This window comes from Oncorhynchus mykiss, chromosome 30, assembly GCF_013265735.2.
Source record: "Oncorhynchus mykiss isolate Arlee chromosome 30, USDA_OmykA_1.1, whole genome shotgun sequence".
Lineage (NCBI taxonomy): Eukaryota > Metazoa > Chordata > Actinopteri > Salmoniformes > Salmonidae > Oncorhynchus > Oncorhynchus mykiss.
The window spans coordinates 15694568-15714200 of NC_050570.1; positions in this window are offsets into that span (position 1 = coordinate 15694568).

The window sequence follows — 19633 nt, forward strand, 5'->3', positions numbered from 1 at the left end:
ACAGGTAACTACCAAAATAAAGGAAACACCCAACATAAAGTGTCTTAATAGGGCGTTGGCCACCATGAGCCAGAACAGGTTTCAAAGCACCTGCACCTTGGCATAAGATTCTGCAAGTGTCTGGAACTCTAGTGGATGCGAAACACCATTCTTCCATGAGAAATTCCATCATTTGCTGTTTTGTTGATGGTGGTAGAAAACACTGTCTCATGCGCTGCTCCACAATCTCCCATAAGTGTTCAATTGGGTCATCTGGTGCCTGAGATGGCCATGAAATATGGTTTACATCATTTTCGTTCTCATCAAGCCATTCAGTGACCACTCGTGCCCTGTGGATGGGGGGATTGCCATCCTATGGGAGCATAGCCATGATAGCCAAATAATGGCCTGCCCAGCATTTTTATACATGACCCTAAGCACGATGGGATGTTAATTTCTTAATTAACTCTGGAACCACACCTATGTGTAAGCACCTGTTTTCAATATACTGTATGTTTTATCCCTCAATTACTCAAGTGTTTCCATTATTTTGGCAGTTACCTACATATATTGACTCCCAACATTGGGACTGGATAGAGGGAATATGTTGTTTCGTATGGCTGAAATAGAGTCTTTCAAATGACTGAAAGCACCAGTCAAAGGGCACTTGTCTGAAGGGTCTATAAGTGATACCCTATGTTATCTCTCAATGTACAGTCACCAGGTAGGACTTAGTCTCTCTTGACAGAAGGGCTGCCTCCCACAATGTACCAATGTTCCGTCACTGCTGTTGCCTAGGGTCTGGGTTCCTGAGACTAGGTAGGACTCGACATCCAGTAGCTTAACTGACAAGTGTTTGCACAGTAAACAGACTTCAAAATGTGACCCTCTAAAATGGAGCAGTGGTTCATTCCTGGAGCTGTGAGTTGTGACAGTTCTCTCCTCCACTCCACTGATAACTAATGAACTGTTGCAACAATGTCTACTGTATGAGTAGCTGCACCTACCTCCTGTAGCACCGCCCTGTTGTTTTTAATCAATTTCTCAAATTAAGGATTCCCTTTTCCCAAACTGGTTTGATCCTTGTTTGTACTTCACACCGAGAGTGAGACAACAGCAGCTTCTCACCTGTCTGTGGTTGAGCTTTGCTGCCTGAGGTGTTTATCTGGGCTATGACAAAGACAATATGTGGATGTGACATTGGGGATCCTCCATCACACATTGATTGTGTAAATTATTCACCAATGATCACGCTCTGACTGTATAATTAAACTGGCAGATATCTACACTTCCACACGGTCTCTTAGCAACTACTGTCTACTACTGCATCCACAACAGCAATATTAAATGGCTATTTTGTATCAAGAAACATCCAGGCCGTTAGCCCCTTCTGCTTCAAGAAGTCCACTATCATCCCCGTGTCCAATAAAGGGAAAGTAACTGAATTGAATGATTACCGACCCGTCGCACTCACTTTCGTCATAATGTGGTGCTTCGAGAGGCTAGTCAAAGACCATATAACCTCCTCTCTCCCCGACACACTCGACCCTCTCCAATTCACCTACCGCCCCGACAGATCCACGGACAACATAATCACCATTGCACTGCACACTGCCCTCACCCACATAGAGAAAAGGAATGCATACGTGAGGATACCATTTTTATTATTTTTATTATTGTTCATCCATTTCACTTTGACCTGCACTGTTGGAGCTTGGAGCGTAAGAATTTCACTGCCTGCTATTACATCGACGGCCCTGTACATGTGACTAATAAAATCTAATCTAATCAATTGCCTAATGCTAATAAATCCTCTACTTTGACAAAGTGTCTCAATGTTTTGTCATTACTACTTAAGAAGTCATAACTACTGTTATCAAACAAAAATCTGTTTAGCAAACATTCACTTCAGTCCAGATGCTGGAGCTCCAGACAGACGCCAGCGAAGTAACAGTTCTGTTTTGTAGTTTGATCCAAACATCCCTAGCTGCCTTCTTCCATTACCCCTCTTCTCTGTGGAGTAGGCCTGGGGTCTCTGGACCCTGTGTGTCAGACTGGCTGGCAGGCAGACATCCCCAGAACAGGGAGCTAGACTGCAGGCATGCTGTGGCAGACAGACACAGACCAGCCTAGGTCTTAGTCACTACACACCCTGTTGGTGTCTCAGAACACATGGCATCTCTCCAGTGGATGGGAAAGGATCAGACTGTAGCGAGGATCAGTCAGAGAGATGGCTATGGAAAATGATAAGGCTATGATTGGTGTTCTGGATCAGTGGAGAGCAACTGAGGATGGATCAGTCTTCAGTCACCCCTGTGGTTACTCTGTGGAGGTGAGTCCCATCAGAACATGTGTGGGGGGTTGTCAACAGCATGCTTCACACTGCTCTCATTTCATGCCCTGCCATCTCTCCAAATGGAAGACATTTTTAGAACTTCAAAGTTGTCCTCATTTTGGCAAGTCCTTTCTCTTGTTTTGATTGAAATAATCAGCCTTTTAATTGGGCAGAAATTCTGTTCTAGCTTTGCGGCGTCCTACACAGATTTTCTCTCAAACACACACACACACACACACACACACACACACACACACACACACACACACACACACACACACACACACACACACACACACACACACAAACACACACACACACACTCTTATTGCATGTCTAGCCGTCGCCACCGGGGGGGGACTCCCTCCTGTGAGAGGAGCTCTGTGTCCCCATATCAGGAAGATCTCCTTTTTGGCATGTAAAGGATTGTCTTACCCAGAATCAGACACACGGCTGTGTAATTCCTTACCAGCCTTTTCCCAGACTAAATAAATTGCTTTTCATAATCTGATCTAATTGTTGGTTTTCTTACAGCTCTTCACAGGTTTTCCCCATTTAGACAAAGACCAATAAGTTTACACAGCCAGCCCAATTCTGATACTTTTTTCACAAATTGGTCTTTTGAGCAATCAGATCAGCCCTGAAAAAGATCAAATGTGAAAAGATCTTGTGATTGGTCAAAAGACCAATTAGTGGAAAAATTATCAGAATTGGGCTGCCTGTTTAAACGCAGCCTTAGTGACTTGAATGTGTTGATTGTTTTCCTACCTAGAAACGTTAGAAAAATGTAACCATGTGTGACAATAAACACTTCCAGAGCCTGGCTAACTCAATCGCTAGACTTTAATCTCCCTGCAACTTGGACAATATTGTTTGAAATGTGCAATTCTGTCCCAGACATGACTATATAGTGAATACATCAATAAATACATTAAAACATGTTGGGGTGTTGTTCATTTGGAATGGAAACATAGCTGATTGATTATTATTAATGAAGATGATCTAATTCGGAAAATGGGATTCTCCTGAGTCGGTGCTTAAGAGAGCATAATGAAAATGTGTGCAATTAACATGTCATTACTTTTTCCATCTTGTTTTTTTAGACACTGGTCTAAACCCAATTGAGACTATTGTTTAGCTGCATTTCAATCTGAAACTGGTCAACACCGTAGAGGACGATAGTGGATGTATTTATCCTGCTATTTGAAGTAGGGTTCAATTATATCACATCTCTATTACTTATACCTATTTTCTTTCACCTAGAAACAATATGAGATAGAAACAGTGTTTTAGAGTGGATGGGTCCAGAAATGCGTCATCAGTGCTTAAGCCCCAGCAGCATAGAAATAGAAGTGAAGACAGATGGTGTTGATGATGTTTCTGCAGTTCCTCATGTCTTTAACTGTTAACTTTGTTCCCAATCAGAAGAAATCACAAGAGTTCAGCAACAGTCAAGTCATAATGATGTAGCTATGTTCATGTTTGATCTGTGAATTATTCAGTAATCAAAATTGGACGGTTACGATTTAGCTTTTCTCCATAGCATTTTCGACATATAATTGCGCTCTGAAAAAGCCTTGAAGCACTCCAAATTAAGTGATATAATTTACATAATATTGACCTTTCGACCATGGTTGAAACCATGGTCTACTGCGTTTGTAGTAATATGACAACCACTTGCCTAAAGATGTCTGATCTCTCTCTCTCTCAGGATGTGTGCATGGCAGAGCCTGTTTCTCAGGGTAATGGCCCTGAGTATTTAGCAGACTGGGTGAGGACCTGTCTGACAGAGGATTGTTATGGATGTTGACCATACGCTGTCACTACATATCCCATCTGTTCTCCCTGTGTGTGTGTGTGTCCTGTTCATGTGTGTGTGTGTCCTGTTCGTGTGTGTGTGTGTGTGTGTGTGTGTGTGTGTGTCCTGTTCATGTTTGTGTGTGTCCTGTTCGTGTGTGTGTGTGTGTGTGTGTGTGTGTGTGTGTGTGTGTGTGTGTGTGTGTGTGTGTGTGTGTGTGTGTGTGTGTGTGTGTGTGTGTGTGTGTGTGTGTGCGACCCGCCAGACCTGGAGAGATGCCTTGAACCAGCACCCCACACCTGCACTGTGGGTAATAATCTCAGAGCTCAGGGGGTCAGGGGAAAGGTTGCAAGGCAAAGCCTTTTATAGACCTGTTTGATTCCCCTGCCGCCTGTTCCCTCTATTGACTTCCCGTCTTTCACTCCCACCACATGTCAATAGATCTCCTTGACGATAGCACTGATCCTATAGAAGCTTTTCACTGGAGAGCATTTGTGTGTAATGTCAGCAACAGGTGGCTTTATTGATTAATCGCGTCCACTGACGCTACAGAGTGGAGGCTATTAGCTAACAATAATGCTTTTTAAAGATTGCGCTGTTCTGGCTCAGTCAACTCAGGAGGCACTGTCAGAAGGCGTTAAATGTCATATCTGATTGCAGCTTTTTTTCTGTCATTTCTACTGCATGTTCAGCTTCTAAGAGTTTCAGAATACACATTCATCTGTCACGCTCTCCAAGAAAGAATCATCCCTCAACTCAACCACAGCGGAAATAATCTGAATAGGTGTCTTACCATACACATTATACATCAATGATGTCACTCTTGCTGCTGGTGATTCTCTGATCCACCTCTACGCAGACGACACCATTCTGTATACTTGTCACGCCCTGGTCGAAGTATTTTGTGTTTATCTTTATTTATTTGGTCAGGCTAGGGTGTGGCATGGGTTTTTGTATGTGGTGTGTATCTATGGGGATTGTAGCTAATGGGGTGTTCTAGTTAAGTCTATGGCTGTCTGAAGTGGTTCTCAATCCGAGGCAGGTGTTTATCGTTGTCTCTGATTGGGAACCATATTTAGGCAGCCATATTCTTTGAGTTTGTCGTGGGTGATTGACCTTAGTGTCCTTGTTCCTGTCTTTGTTAGTCTACACAAGTATAGGCTGTTTCGGTTTTCGTTTCGTTCATTACGTTCTTTTGTTTTGTAGTGTTTGTATTAATTCATGTTTACGTTTGTTCATTAAACATGGATCGCAATCTACACGCTGCATTTTGGTCCGATCCTTGTTCCACCTCTTCGTCAGAGGAGGAGATAGAAGAAAGCCGTGACAATACTTCTGGCCCTTCTTTGGACACCGTGTTAACTAACCTCCAGACAAGCTTCAATGCCATACAACTCTCCTTCCGTGGCTTCCAAATGCTCTTAAATGCAAGTAAAACTAAATGCATGCTGTTCAACTGATCGTTTCCCGCTCCTGCCCGCCCGTCCAGCATCACTACTCTGGACGGCTCTGACTTAGAATATGTGGACAACTGTAAACTCTCCTTCCAGACTCACATTAAGCATTTCAAATCCAAAATTAAATCTAGAATCGGCTTCCTATTTCGTATCAAAGCATCCTTCACTCATGCTGCCAAACATACCCTCGCAAAACGGACTATCCTACCAATCCTTGACTTCGGTAAAGTAATTTACAAAATAGCCTCCAACACTCTACTCAGCAGATTGGATGCAGTCTATCACAGTGCCATCTGTTTTGTCACCAAAGCCCCATATACTACCCACCACTGTGACCTGTACGCTCTTGTTGGCTGGCATTCGCTTCATATTCGTCGCTAAACCCACTGGCTCCAGGTCATCTATACGTTTTTGCTAGGTAAAGCCCCACCTTATCTCAGCTCACTGGTCACCATAGAAGCACCCACCCGTAGCACGCACTCCAGCAGTTAAATTTCACTGGTCACCACCAAAGCCAATTCCTCCATTGACCGCCTTTCCTTCCAGTTCTCTGCTGCCAATGACTGGAACAACTTGCAAAAATCACTGAAGCTGTAGACTCATATCTTCCTCTCTAACATTAAGCGCCAGCTGTCAGAGCAGCTCACAGATCACTGCACCTGTACATAGCCCATCTGTAAATAGCCCATCCAACTACCTCATCACCATACTGTTATTTATTTTTTTGCTCCTTTGCACCTCAGTATCTACTTGCACATGTATCTTCTGCACATCATCACTCCAGTGTTTAATTGCTAAATTGTAATTATTTCATCACTATGGCCTATTTATTGTCTTAACTCCATTATCTTACCTCATTTGCACACACTGTATATAGTCTTTTCTATTGTGTTATTGACTATATGTTTGTTTATTCCATGTGTAACTCTGTGTTGTTGTTTGTGTCGCACTGCTTTGCTTTATCTTGGCCAGGTCACAGTTGTAAATGAGAACTTGTTCTCAACTGGCCTACCTGGTTAAATAAAGATGAAATAAAATGTTTAAAAAAAAACATCACCAGTACATCACATATTACCATACTAATGAGATGTAATGACATGGGCTAATTCAATAAATGTAATGAAATGGGCTATTTCATGAAATGTAATGACATGGGCTATTTCATGAGATGTAATGACATGGGCTATTTAGGAAAATGTAATGACATGGGCTATTTCATGAAATGTAATGACATGGGCAATATCATGAAATGTAATGACATAGGCTATTTCATGATATGTAATGACAGGCTATTTCATGAGATGTATTGACATGGGCTATTTCATGAGATGTAATGACATGGGCTATTTAGGAAAATGTAATGGCAGAGGCTATTTCATGAGATGTAATGACATGGGCTATTTCATGAGATGTAATGACATGGGCTATTTCATGAGATGTAATGACATGGGCTATTTAGGAAAATGTAATGGCAGAGGCTATTTCATGAGATGTAATGACATGGGCTATTTCATGAGATGTAATGACATGGGCTATTTCATGAGATGTAATGACATGGGCTATTTCATGAGATGTAATGACATGGGCTATTTAGGAAAATGTAATGGCAGAGGCTATTTCATGAGATGTAATGACAGGCTATTTCATGAGATGTATTGACATGGGCTATTTCATGAGATGACACGGGCTATTTCATGAGATGTAATGACATGGGCTATTTCATGAAATGACACGGGCTATTTCATGAGATGTAATGACATGGGCTATTTCATGACATGTAATAATGAAATTGGCTATTTAATGAGATGTAATAATGAAATGCGATATTTCATGAGATGCAATGACATGGGATATGTCTTGACCATTCCTGAAAGCTGAAAGAACAGCTGCTTTTAAAATAGCTATACATTCACTTACCCACTTAGCCTAAAAGAGGCTATTTCCCCCCAAAGTTCCTTGGTAAAAGGATTCTCCTGCCGTAAGCTACATGCCAGACCAATGTCATACAGCAACACTGGAACAAAAAATCACTTCCTACACTTTCCTCCCTCACCTCTCCTTGTTAGCAGACTTTGCCAAACTGTCCTTGAGGGAACAGCAGGACATCCTAACAAGGAATAGAGACTTCAAGGCGCTGGTGTCAGACCTCATGCAGTTCTGTCGGTCTTGCCTACTGACCTACTGAGGTCCCAGCCTTGAAGTTGCTATACCTCGTTAGGACCTCCTGCTGTTCCTTGAACAGAGCATGTCTTTCTTATTGTTGCTCAGCAGTGACTGACTGACTGACTTGCTCGCCAAAGGTCTGGGGAGGTACATATAGGACCAGTCCTTCAATATTTTCAGCACAAACACACATTCACATATAGACAAAGTTGGAGACATGAGCTGTTGCATATGTTCTACAAAAGAAATACTGTAAAACTGCTGTTAAAGGCTAAGTTCATTAGAGCCAACATGACAACGTTGTGATACCAGGTATCGTAGATGCCAGTAGTGGCTGCTGAATTGCCATTGTTTCTTTTCAAGGGATTCTATAATGCAATCAGAGCTACGCTTCCCAAAATATTGCCGTCTACTCATTATCACTACAAGTGCTTATTCAGAAGAAGAAATTGTATGTACTTCCTAAGAATTGAGTGCCTTGACCTTTCATGTTCTGTCATAATGGGATTTGCAAGAAGCGTTTCTCTGGGGATAATAGGGTTTGTGTGAGTGTGTGTGCCTACAGTACACTGTAGCTTTGAGAAGCCAGTTTTCATTTTGGAGGTTGGAGCTTTTGAGTGGTCTGGTTTCAGGGAATAAAAAGCTGTTATTCTGTCTGCACACACTGGGGGATTTTCATTCAATGATGGGACTTATTATCAAAGGCCATGGGTCTAGAAATATCCCATATTCTAAGTACTGTCATGACTGTCCTGATCAGGTCAGGTTACAGGAGACCACAACTCTACAGATGATCTCTCAACCCCAACAGAGGAGGAGAGATCTAAGGGTCTGACGATGTGGGGGTTTTATGACCCCTCACGCCCCTGGTAAATCTCAGGCCACAGACAAATTCCTTTGTCATGTTACTATGGAGAACCAGCCTCAGAACATTAAACATGAAATAAAGGGACTTTGGAACAATGGTTTCCATCAGCCACAATGGTGGTCATGACGATAGATGGAATATGAAAATGTATGTCATTTTTGTTTTGTTATTAAAGGTTAATAGATTACGTTATTACGAAAACATTGTAACATCAACAGTTTTCCTAGTATATGTTTGATGTTTATACATTGTACGTTGTGTGGAAAATGTCCAAATCATAGGGAATGTTTTGGTAAAGATGAAATGTGAAGTTAGTTGTCTAAAATTGGATTTGAGAAAAACCTAGACCTTGCTCATAACTTGGTACGCCCAGAGAATTGCCCTAAAGGCGGTTACGCCCACTTCTCACCCAAGGGTATAAAACCTGTGAGTAAAGAATTTACAGACAAGACTACGTGACCCAAGCTGCAGCCAAGGTCTAAAAAGTCAACGAACCCAGAACGCAACACAAGTTTGAAGAAAAATAAATATATTTCTACCCAAGCTACGGATGAGTAGCTGTGCCTAAGCGGGTGAAATCAAGCCGGACCCCCTAGCATCCAATCCCAGCGAATTGTGGTATCTAAAAGGTTTCATTCCTATGCTGTGAGCTCTGAGCTACAGAGCTGTCTGTCCTCAGAAGACCCCTTCCAGAGCAAGGGTGAGGGAACAGACTCCTAAGCCAAAAGGACACTGACATCGTGAGGATGACCAGAAAGGTGCGCCGGAGAAGTGCGTCAACGAGCAGCCTGAACGGTCTATGCAGAGAATCCTCAGAGACCTTCCCCACGTAATTACATCATTATATTCTGACCCATAAGAGTGGCAGTTTGGGGCAAGGCTAGGGTTAGAATAGCATGGCTGACAAATTCACCCAAATGTATATTTCTCTTGTGTACTTTCTTTCTCTCTCTCTCTTTGAAATCCCCATTTTGGGTTACAGGCGCAATAGTGTGATGGCCCGTTATACTAAGTTCTAATCAATAGCCTATAATGTGTTTTGTCTATGTGTATATTTTATCATCATTTAGCTTTCTAGTAAATAAATAGTAAACTAAGATTGGTGTGGTACGAACTCATTGGTGTGACCCGGGTCCGTGCAGATTCACGGACTATACGACGTTCAGAACGAGATTGTAGAGGTAACTGGTTAATAGCGCCTGTTGTAAAATCCATATTCTGACATTCTTCGAGTTAATTTGGGAAATAGAAACTCAATAAAAACGAGTTTTCCCATGGTGCCCCAGGTTAATGAGTTAATAATTGCTTTATTCAGTTGATCACGCAATTAGAAACGTTTAATCATTTGATGAGCAACAGTCGTCATATTAACTAATACAATGTCACCCCAGTACATATAGCAGAAATGTATGTACTTTTTCAAGACCCAAACAAAAATTGACGGTACAACTTGGTGACACACACCACCAATTGTCAAATTACTGCATTTGACCACATTCATTTTGAAAACTGCTTCAGAATCAGTGGCTGGGTGTTGTTCTGAAGTGTGTTTATGAGGAGTTCTGATGCTAACAGTAGTCTGGTAACAGAAATCCAATTAAAAGCACCTGGGCCCTGAGGAAATGGGGGAGGCCGATACCTTTTAAAAATACACCACAGATCCTAGCAGGCTATGAGTGGGGCTACTGGGCCCTTGACTGACTGCTTCTATAAGTCTGAAAGGACTTCTCTCTGCCAGTCCATAAAGACACACCCACACGTGCAGTCCACAGATACACAGGTGTACACACACAGATGCTGCAAACATGTGCAATCACACTATCACGGTTGTCGTAAAAACGGGACCACAGCGCAGCGGATGTTGAGTTCCACATATTTCATTCAAAGTGGAACTTAAAGCAAAAACAATAAATCAATAAATGAACAACAAAACGTGACTACGTGGTGCACACGCACAAAGCAATATCCCACAAACACAGGTGGGAAAAATAGCTACTTTAAATATGATCCCCAATTAGAGACACCTATTACCAGCTGCCTCTAATTGGGAATCATACAAACACCAACATAGAAAATATAAACTAGAACACAACATAGAAATTATAAACTAGAATACCCCCTAGTCACGCCCTGACCTACTACACCATAGAGAAACAAGGGCTCTCTATGGTCAGGGCGTGACACACACAAACACATCTAACACACACAAATTAATATGCATACACACACCTGAACCCGACCCTGTCCATAGACATCTTCACTGACTTCAAAGGCCTTTAAAAAAAAGCCTCAATGCTCAAAATTAGATGGTTGAAGAGTGCTCAAAATGAAGAGGGCTCACAATGGCACGTGATGAACAGCTTCCTACTATGAGGTCTGGACTGTCAGCTCCAGGTCTATGTGAGTGAAATAGGATGATTGACAGATCTTTTATAATCCACTGGTATGAATGAATGTCCTTCAGCCCCTTACCAACACGCACACGCACACACAATCATCTTTCCCTGGGGGATTGTGAGGTTATTAAAGCTAAAATATAATAATGGTGAGGCGGGATGACAAAGATCAACATGAGCCAGTTAATTGGGGGTGACCCGTCCTGCGTTGTGAAGTGATTAAGAGAAAGACAATATTAAAAGAGTTCAGGGGATGTTTAATTGGTGGCGCTGAATCATTATCACGCTTGTTGTTGAAATTCTGAAGTTGATTCCTGTGATCTTGAATCTAGTTCTCAGGTATAACAGTGTGTAAACAATGGGGTAATTTCTGGTCACCATCTGGTCACCAGATGATGACTCATATCGGAAAAGGTGATATTTATCCATAATTGGACACACAAAGTTTTTTTCAGAATTGCACCTGGTGTTCTTCATAAGTGAATGTGCTGCGTGCCTCTCTTTGATGACATAGCTGATGTTCAGACTATTTTAATGTGCTTGTTAACGGAGGTGTGCTTTATTGTTGTTGAGCATATCACTAGAATAAAGATTACTGTTTTCTCTCATTTTGAAACATTTTCTAATTAGGTTCATTTAGATTTTAGATCACTATTCTCATATGTTCTACAATGTTATGTAGAAGAGTAGAGGATAGCTGTATTGTAAAATGAGCGCATAACAGTACATAGCTAGGCAGTATCAAACACAGAATCTTGGAGAGCTTACTGTACATCTATTCTGCAGGGATAATACCAAGCACCTAAATACTTCACACAGCCTACATAGTTGTCACCATATTAGCTAACGTCAAAGTCAACATAGCTACTAGAACTAGTGCATTAGTGAACCCGCTATAATCATGCAATACAGTGTACAGTCAGCAAGGAGTTTAGCATTTACACCAGCGGGCACTTGGAAGAGCTCCGGTGTTGAATAGCCATAACCAGCTAGCTAACATAGCATCCCTCTCTGTCTGAGCCAGGTGTTTGAGTAGTCTAAACTAGCTATCTGCATTCGCTTGTTAAGTGAAAGTGAGAAAAAAAATACAACAAAATACAGCTAGCACTACCTATCTCTCTCTTGCTTCTCCTTCATTTTTGACAAAATGAATTTGTAAAGGACTTTTCAACTATTGTCTTTCTCTTTCTTTGAGTCAACTACTCACCACATTGTATGCACTGCAGTGCTAGCTAGCTGTAGCTTATGCTTTCAGTACTAGATTAATTAACTGCTCGTTTGATTAGGTGGACAACATGTCAGTTCATGCTGCAATAACTCTGATAGGTTGGATGATGTCCTCCAGAAGTTGTCATAATTACTGTGTAAGTCTATGGAAGGGGGTGAAAACCTTGCGCCTTCTAGGTTTGTATTGATGTCTATGTACCCAGAGGTGGACGGAAACTAGCTGTCCTCCGGCTACACCATGGTGCTACCCTACAGAGTGCTGTTAAGGTTACTGTAAACCTTCATTGCAAAACAGTGTGTTTTAATAAATTATTTGGTGACGTGAATATATTTAGTATAGTTTTAACTAAAAATGGCAACTTTTTTAATCACTATTTTGATTTTTATAAAATTCACTGAGGATGATGGTCCTCCAATTCCTCCTCTGAGGAGCCTACACTGCTACACATGCACACATTTACACATTGCGTTTGTCATACAAGGCTGGTAAAACGATTTAGGACATTAAAGAGACAGCGCGTCAATGGGAGAGGAACGTCTTTTGAAAAGCTACTAGGAATGTAGTGACTGGGTCTTCACAACTGTCAAACCCTGACTTAGGGAGTGGTAAAATAATTTAAACACTATTCACACACAGAGAATATTATTGCACATTTCCTCAAAGAAATGAGCGAGGTTACATTGGTTACCATAGCAATTGTCGACAGTGTCAAATGGTTACCTAGAAACTAGTCCTAGAGCCTATCTATTTTTATGGAGCATGCAGCCTCTACATTTGCTGTCTGTTTGGTCAGAGTAATGTCAGAGAGATGTAATTGCATTGTCAGATGCTGGGAAGGGACAAGGCCTATGTCACATCCTACAGGGTTACATTGAGGTCAGTTGGAACCCAATGACAACATTAACCCTGTAAAATTATGGTGGCAGATACCCTAGCGGTTAGAGCATTGAGCCAGTAACTGAAAGGTTTCTAGATTGAATCCCTGAGTGAACAAGGTGAAAATATGTCTGTACCCTTGAGCAAGGCACTTAACCCTAATTGTTCCAGGGTTGCCGAGGGTCAATCCACCCTATCCCATACTCACGGGAACTTTGTGAGATTGATCCGAGGCACGATTACTTGTGAAATAGGACAAATGTAAGTACCCACCAAATAATTGCTATTATTAATTAAATAATCTCAGTAAAGATTGATAAATGGTAATTGGCAGCATGCTGTAGATACATACTCTATATAGAAATGCAAGAGGATGAGTAGGTTAAATGCGAGAGTAAATATAGTGAATTTAACCTTTATTTAATTAGGCAAGTCAGTTAAGAACAAATTCTTATTTACAACGACGGCCTGCCAAGACTCTGAATACAGTGCCTTCGGAAAGTATTCAGACCCCTTGACTTTTTCCAAATTTTCTTAGGTTACAGCCTAATTCAAAAATGTCCCTCATCAATCTACACCCAATACCCCATAATGACAAAACAAAAACATGTTTTTAGAAATGTTTGCAAATATATAAAACAAATAATGAAATATCACATTTCCATAAGTATTTAGACCCTGTATTCAGTTCTCTGTTGAAGCACCTTTGGCAGCGATTACAGCCTCGAGTCTTCTTGGGTATGACACTACAAGCTTGGCACACCTGTATTTTTTGGTTTCTCCCATTCTTCTCTGCAAATCCTCTCAAGCTCTGTCAGGTTGGATGAGGATCATTGCTGAACAGCTTGTATTTTCTGGTTTCTCCAGATATGTTTGATCGGGCAATTCAAGGACATTCAGAGACTTGTCCCACAGCCACTCCTGCATTGTCTTGGCTGTGTGCTTAGGGTCGTTGTCCTGTTGGAAGGTGAACCTTTGCCCCAGTCTGAGGTCCTGAGTGCTCTGGAGCAAGTTTTCATTAAGGACCTCTCTGTACTTTGCGCCATTCACCTTGACCTCAATCCTAACTAGTCTTCCAGTTCCTGCAGCTGAAAAACATCCCCACAGCATGATGCTACCACCACCGTTCTTCACCGTAGGGATGGTGCCAGGTTTCCTCCAGACGTGGCACTTGGCATTCAGGTTTCAGGTTTGTTGGTTTCATCAGACAAGAGAATCTTGTTTCTCATGGTCTGAGTCTTTAGGTGCCTTTTTGCAAACTCCAAGTGGGCTGTCATGTGCCTTTTACTGAGGAGTGGCTTCTGTCTGGCCACTCTCCATAAAGGCCTGATTGGTGGAGTGCTGCAGATATGTTTGTCCTTCTGTAAGGTTCTCCCATCTCCACAGAGGAACTCTAGAGCTCCGTTAGAGTGACCATCGGGTTTTTGGTCACCTCCCTGATCAAGGCCCTTCTCCCCGATTGCTCAGTTTGGCCGGGCGGCCAACTCTAGGAAGAGTCTTGGTGGTTCTAAACTTCTTCCATTTAAGAACAATGGAGGCCACTGTGTTCTTGGGGACCTTCAATGCTGCAGACATCTTTTGGTACACTCCAGATCTGTGCCTCGACACAATCCAGTCTCGGCGCTCTACGGACAATTCCTTGGTTTCCTTGGTTTTTTCTGTAGTCCCACTGTCAACTACGTGACGTTATATAGACAGGTCTATGGGATCTTATATAGTGGAATCAGATGCGTGCCTTTCCAAATCATGTCCAATCAATTGAATTTACCACAGGTGGACTCAAATCAAGTTGTAGAAACATCAAGGATGATCAATGGAAACAGGATGCATCTGAGCTCAATTTCGAGTCTCATAGCAAAGGGTCTGAGTATTTGTGTAAATGAGGTATTTCTGTTTTCTAAAAAACAGTTTCTGCTTTTTCATTATGGGGTATTGTGTGTAGATTGCTGAGGATATTTTTGTATTTAATCCATTTTAGAATAAGGCTGTAACGTAACAAAATGTGAATGCTTTCTGAAGGCACTGTATGGGGTAGCGTTCCATGACCTAACTTCTCAAACCATTAGGAGTGGCCTGACACTGACTGAAAGTCAATTTATTATTTCCTGTATATATCTCAAACCCCACTGAAGATGGCAATCACACATCTACCAGGCCATACATTCACAAAGCCGCAGGGCCAGTCGGATTACCAGAACATGTACTGCGAGCATGCGCTGACCAACTAGCAAGTGTCTTCACTGACATTTTCAACCTCTCCCTGTCCGAGTCTGTAATACCAACATGTTTTAAGCAGACCACCATAGTGCCTGTGCCGAAGAACACTAAGGTAACCTTCCTAAATGACTACCGACCCGTAGCACTCACATCTGTAGCCATGAAGTGCTTTGAAAGGCTGGTCATGGCTCACATCAAACCATTACCCCAGAAACCCTAGACCCCACCCTAATTTGCATACCACATCAACAGATCCACAGACGATGCAATCTCTATTGCACTCCACAGTGTCCTTTCACACCTGGACTGAAGGCACACCTATGTGAGAATGCTAATGATTCACTTACTACAGCTCAGCGTTCAACACCATAATGCCCTCAAAGCTCATCAATAGGCTAGGGACCCTGGCACTAAACACCTCCCTCTGCAACTGGATCCTGGACTTCCTGACGGGCCGCCCTCAGGTGGTAAGGGTAGGTAATAACACATTCACCACGCTGATCCCCAACACAGGGACCCCTCAGGTGTGCGTGCTCAGTCCCCTCCTGTACTCCCTGTTCACTCATGACTGCACGGCCAGGCACGACTCCAACACCATCATTACATTTGCTGATGACACAACAGTGGTACAGTAGGCCTAATCACTGACAACAACGAGACAGCCTATAGGGAAGTCAGAGATCTGGCCGTGTGGTGCCAGGACAACAACCTCTCCCTCAACGTGATCAAGATAAAGGAGATGATTGTGGACTACAAGAAAAAGAGGACCGAGCACGCCCCCATTCTCATCAACGGGGCTGCAGTGGAGCAGGTTGAGAGCTTCAAGTTCCTTGGTGTCCACATCACCAACAAACTAACATGGTCCAAGCACACCATGACAGTCGTGAAGCGGGCACGACAAAACCTATTCCCCCTCAGGAGACTGAAAAGATTTGGCATGGGTCCTCAGATCCTCAAAAGGTTCTACAGCTGCACCATCGAGGGCATCCTGACAGGTTGCATACAGAGGGTAATGCGAACAGCCCAGTACTGGGTCCAAGCTTCCTGCCATCCAGGACCTCTATACCAGGCAGTGTCAGAGGAAGGCCCTGAAAATTGTCAAAGACTCCAGCCACCCTAGTCATAGACTGTTCTATCTGCTACCACACGGCAAGCTGTACCGGAGCACCAAGTCTAGGTCCAAGAGGCTTCTAAACAGCTTCAAGCCATAAGACTCCTGAACATCTAGTCAAATGGCTACCCAGACTATTGATATTGCCCCCCCCTCTCCACACCACTGCCACTCTCTGTTGTCATCTATGCATAGTCACTTTAATTAACTCTACCTACAAGTACATACTCTCTCAACTAACCAGTGCCCCCACACATTGACTCTGTACCAGCACCCCCTATGTATATTGTTATTTTTTTACTGCTCCTCTACTTCTTATGGCTGGGGGCAGTATTGAGTAGCTTGGATGAATAAGGTGCCCAGAGTAAACTGCCTGCTACTCAGGCCCAGTTGCTAATATATGCATATTATTAATATTTGGATAGAAAACACTCTGAAGTTTCTAAAACTGTTTGAATGATGTCTGTGAGTATAACAGAACTCATATGGCAGGCAAAAACCTGAGAAAAAAATCCAACCAGGAAGTGGGAAATCTGAGGTTTGTAGTTTTTCAACTCTTGGCCTATGGAATATACAGTGTCTATGGGGTCAAATTGCACTTCCTAAGGCTTCCACTAGAGGTAAACAGTCTTTAGAACCTTGTTTGATGCTTCTACTGTGAAGGAGGAGGGAATAAGAGGGGATTGAGTCAGTGGTCTGGCAGAGTGGCATGAGCTGACCACGCGCGTTAGCTTGAGTTCCATTGCATTTCTGAAGACAAAGGAATTCTCCGGTTGAAACATTATTGAAGATTTATGATAAAAACACCCTAAAGATTGATTCTATACTTAGTTTGACATGTTTCTACGGACTGTAACGGAGCTTTTTGACTTTTCGCCTGCTCGCGGGTCATGAATTTGGATTACTGGGCTAAAAGCGCAAACAAAAAGGAGGCATTTGGTCATAAATTATGGACTTTATTGAACAAATCAAACATTTATTGTGGAACTGGGATTCCTGGGAGTGCATTCTGATGAAGATCATAAAAGGTAAGTGAATATTTCTCATGTTTTTTCAGACTTCTGTTGACTCCACAACATGGCGGATATCTGTATGTTGATTTGTTGTCTGAGCGCTGTACTCAGATTATTGCATGGTGTGTTTTTTCAGTAAATCTTTTTTGAAATTTGGCACAGAGGTTACATTAAGAAGAAGTGTATCTTTTATCAATGTTTATTATGAGTATTTCTGCAAATTGATGTGGCTCTCTGCAATATATATGTATATAAATATGAACTTTATCGAACAAAACATACATGTATTGTGTAACATGAAGTCCTATGAGTGTCATCTGATGAAGATCAAAGGTTAGGGATTAATTTTATCTCTATTTCTGCTTTTTGTGACTCCTCTCTTTGACTGGAAAATGGATGTGTGTGTTTTTGTGACTAGGCTCTGACCTAACATAATCATATGTTGTGCTTTCGCTGTAAAGCTTTTTTGAAATCGGACACTGGTGGGATTAATAACAAGTTTATCTTTATAATGGTGTAAAATACTTCTATGTTTGAGGAATTTTAATTATGAGATTTCTGTTGTTTTGAATTTGGCGCCCTGCACTTTCACTGGCTGTTGTCATATCGATCCCGTTAGCGGGATTCAAGCCATAAGAAGTTACTTGTTACTTTTATCTCTTATTCTTATCCATATTTTTTGAAACTGCACTGTCTGTTAGGGGCTCGTAAGTAAGCTGTAAGGTCTACACCTTTTGTATTTGGAGCATGTGACTAATAAAATTTGATTTGATTATACTGCACTATCAGTATGTTCTGTAGCCAAATACCCTACAAATGTAACAAGGTGATTTAAGAGGTCGCACTTGCATCGTAAATGTGCGCACTCATTTAATTGGGTGCCTGATTGCTTCCCATCGTCATAGTGAAGAAGCCCTCTCTTGAAGGAAGCCATTCCTAATCATCACAGCCCACTACAATCAGGGCTCCTCTCTCAGACCACATTACTGATTGGCACCGAGGGGCACTAAGCACACTTTTACTAATGTCACCATTCCCAAACATATCATTCGTAGATTCTATAAAGAAGAAGCAATCAATAACAATGCTCAACTATTCTGAATAAAGGTGTAATATTTGTACGAATGGAATGCATGCACGCACAATACTACTCTGTCGCTTTTTGATGAAAGTGTCTTGCTACATGGTATATTATTACTATTATATTATTTTAATACAATGGCAATGTTAAATACTAATTTCTGATTGTTTTGAAGGGCATTCTAGAGCGTGCATTATTTAAGCAACAAGGCCCGAGATGTTGTGGTATATGAAGCAACGCGGAGTGCCTGGATACAGCCCTTAGCCATGGTCTATTAGCCATATACCACAAACCCCTGAGGTGCCTTATTGCTATTATAAACTGGTTACCAACATAATTAGGAGAGTGAAAATTAATGTTTTGTCATACCCGTGGTATAATATGGTTTGATACACCATGGCTGTCAGCCAATCATCATTCAGGGTTCGAACCACCCAGTTTATAATTTCCTATAAAGCACGTCATGGTAGAATTCAATGACTATAGTTCATTCTTACATGTTCTATGTTTGAGCTGCTTTGGAAAGCAAAAGTCAAATTGAAAATATTATTGGCCTCGTTGAATTCGATTTTCTTAATAGCAAGACATGGACGGTTAGTTCCACTCCACTAGCAGGTAGTGGAACACATCTGCTCCATCGTTCTTTATTTTGCATAGAACATATCGTTGATTATCCCTTATTTTATACCATGGCATTGTTGAATACTCGTTTCTGATTGGCTTGAGGAGCACTAGAACGTACATAATTTCACTATAACGCGGCGTATCAGCAAGGTAGAATCCAATTGCTATAGTTCATTCTTATATGTTCTATGTTTGAGCTGTTTTGGTAAGCTTGCGCTTCGTAGAACAAACCTTCCACGTAGTTTATATTTTCCCCTCGTTGATGGTTTATTCTTCTTCTGGTGTTTCAATACATTCTCATACAATACAATACTGCCCTCACCTGGTTGCTGAACGTCACTACATAACCAAAGTATTTTGGACAATGGCATGTACTGGTCATTATAAGGTACGACACCATCACTTTGCATACACACTATAAATGGTAAAAAGGTGGGATGACTTTAAATTCCATTGAACTTTTGAGCCCCCCCCCCCCCCCCCCCCC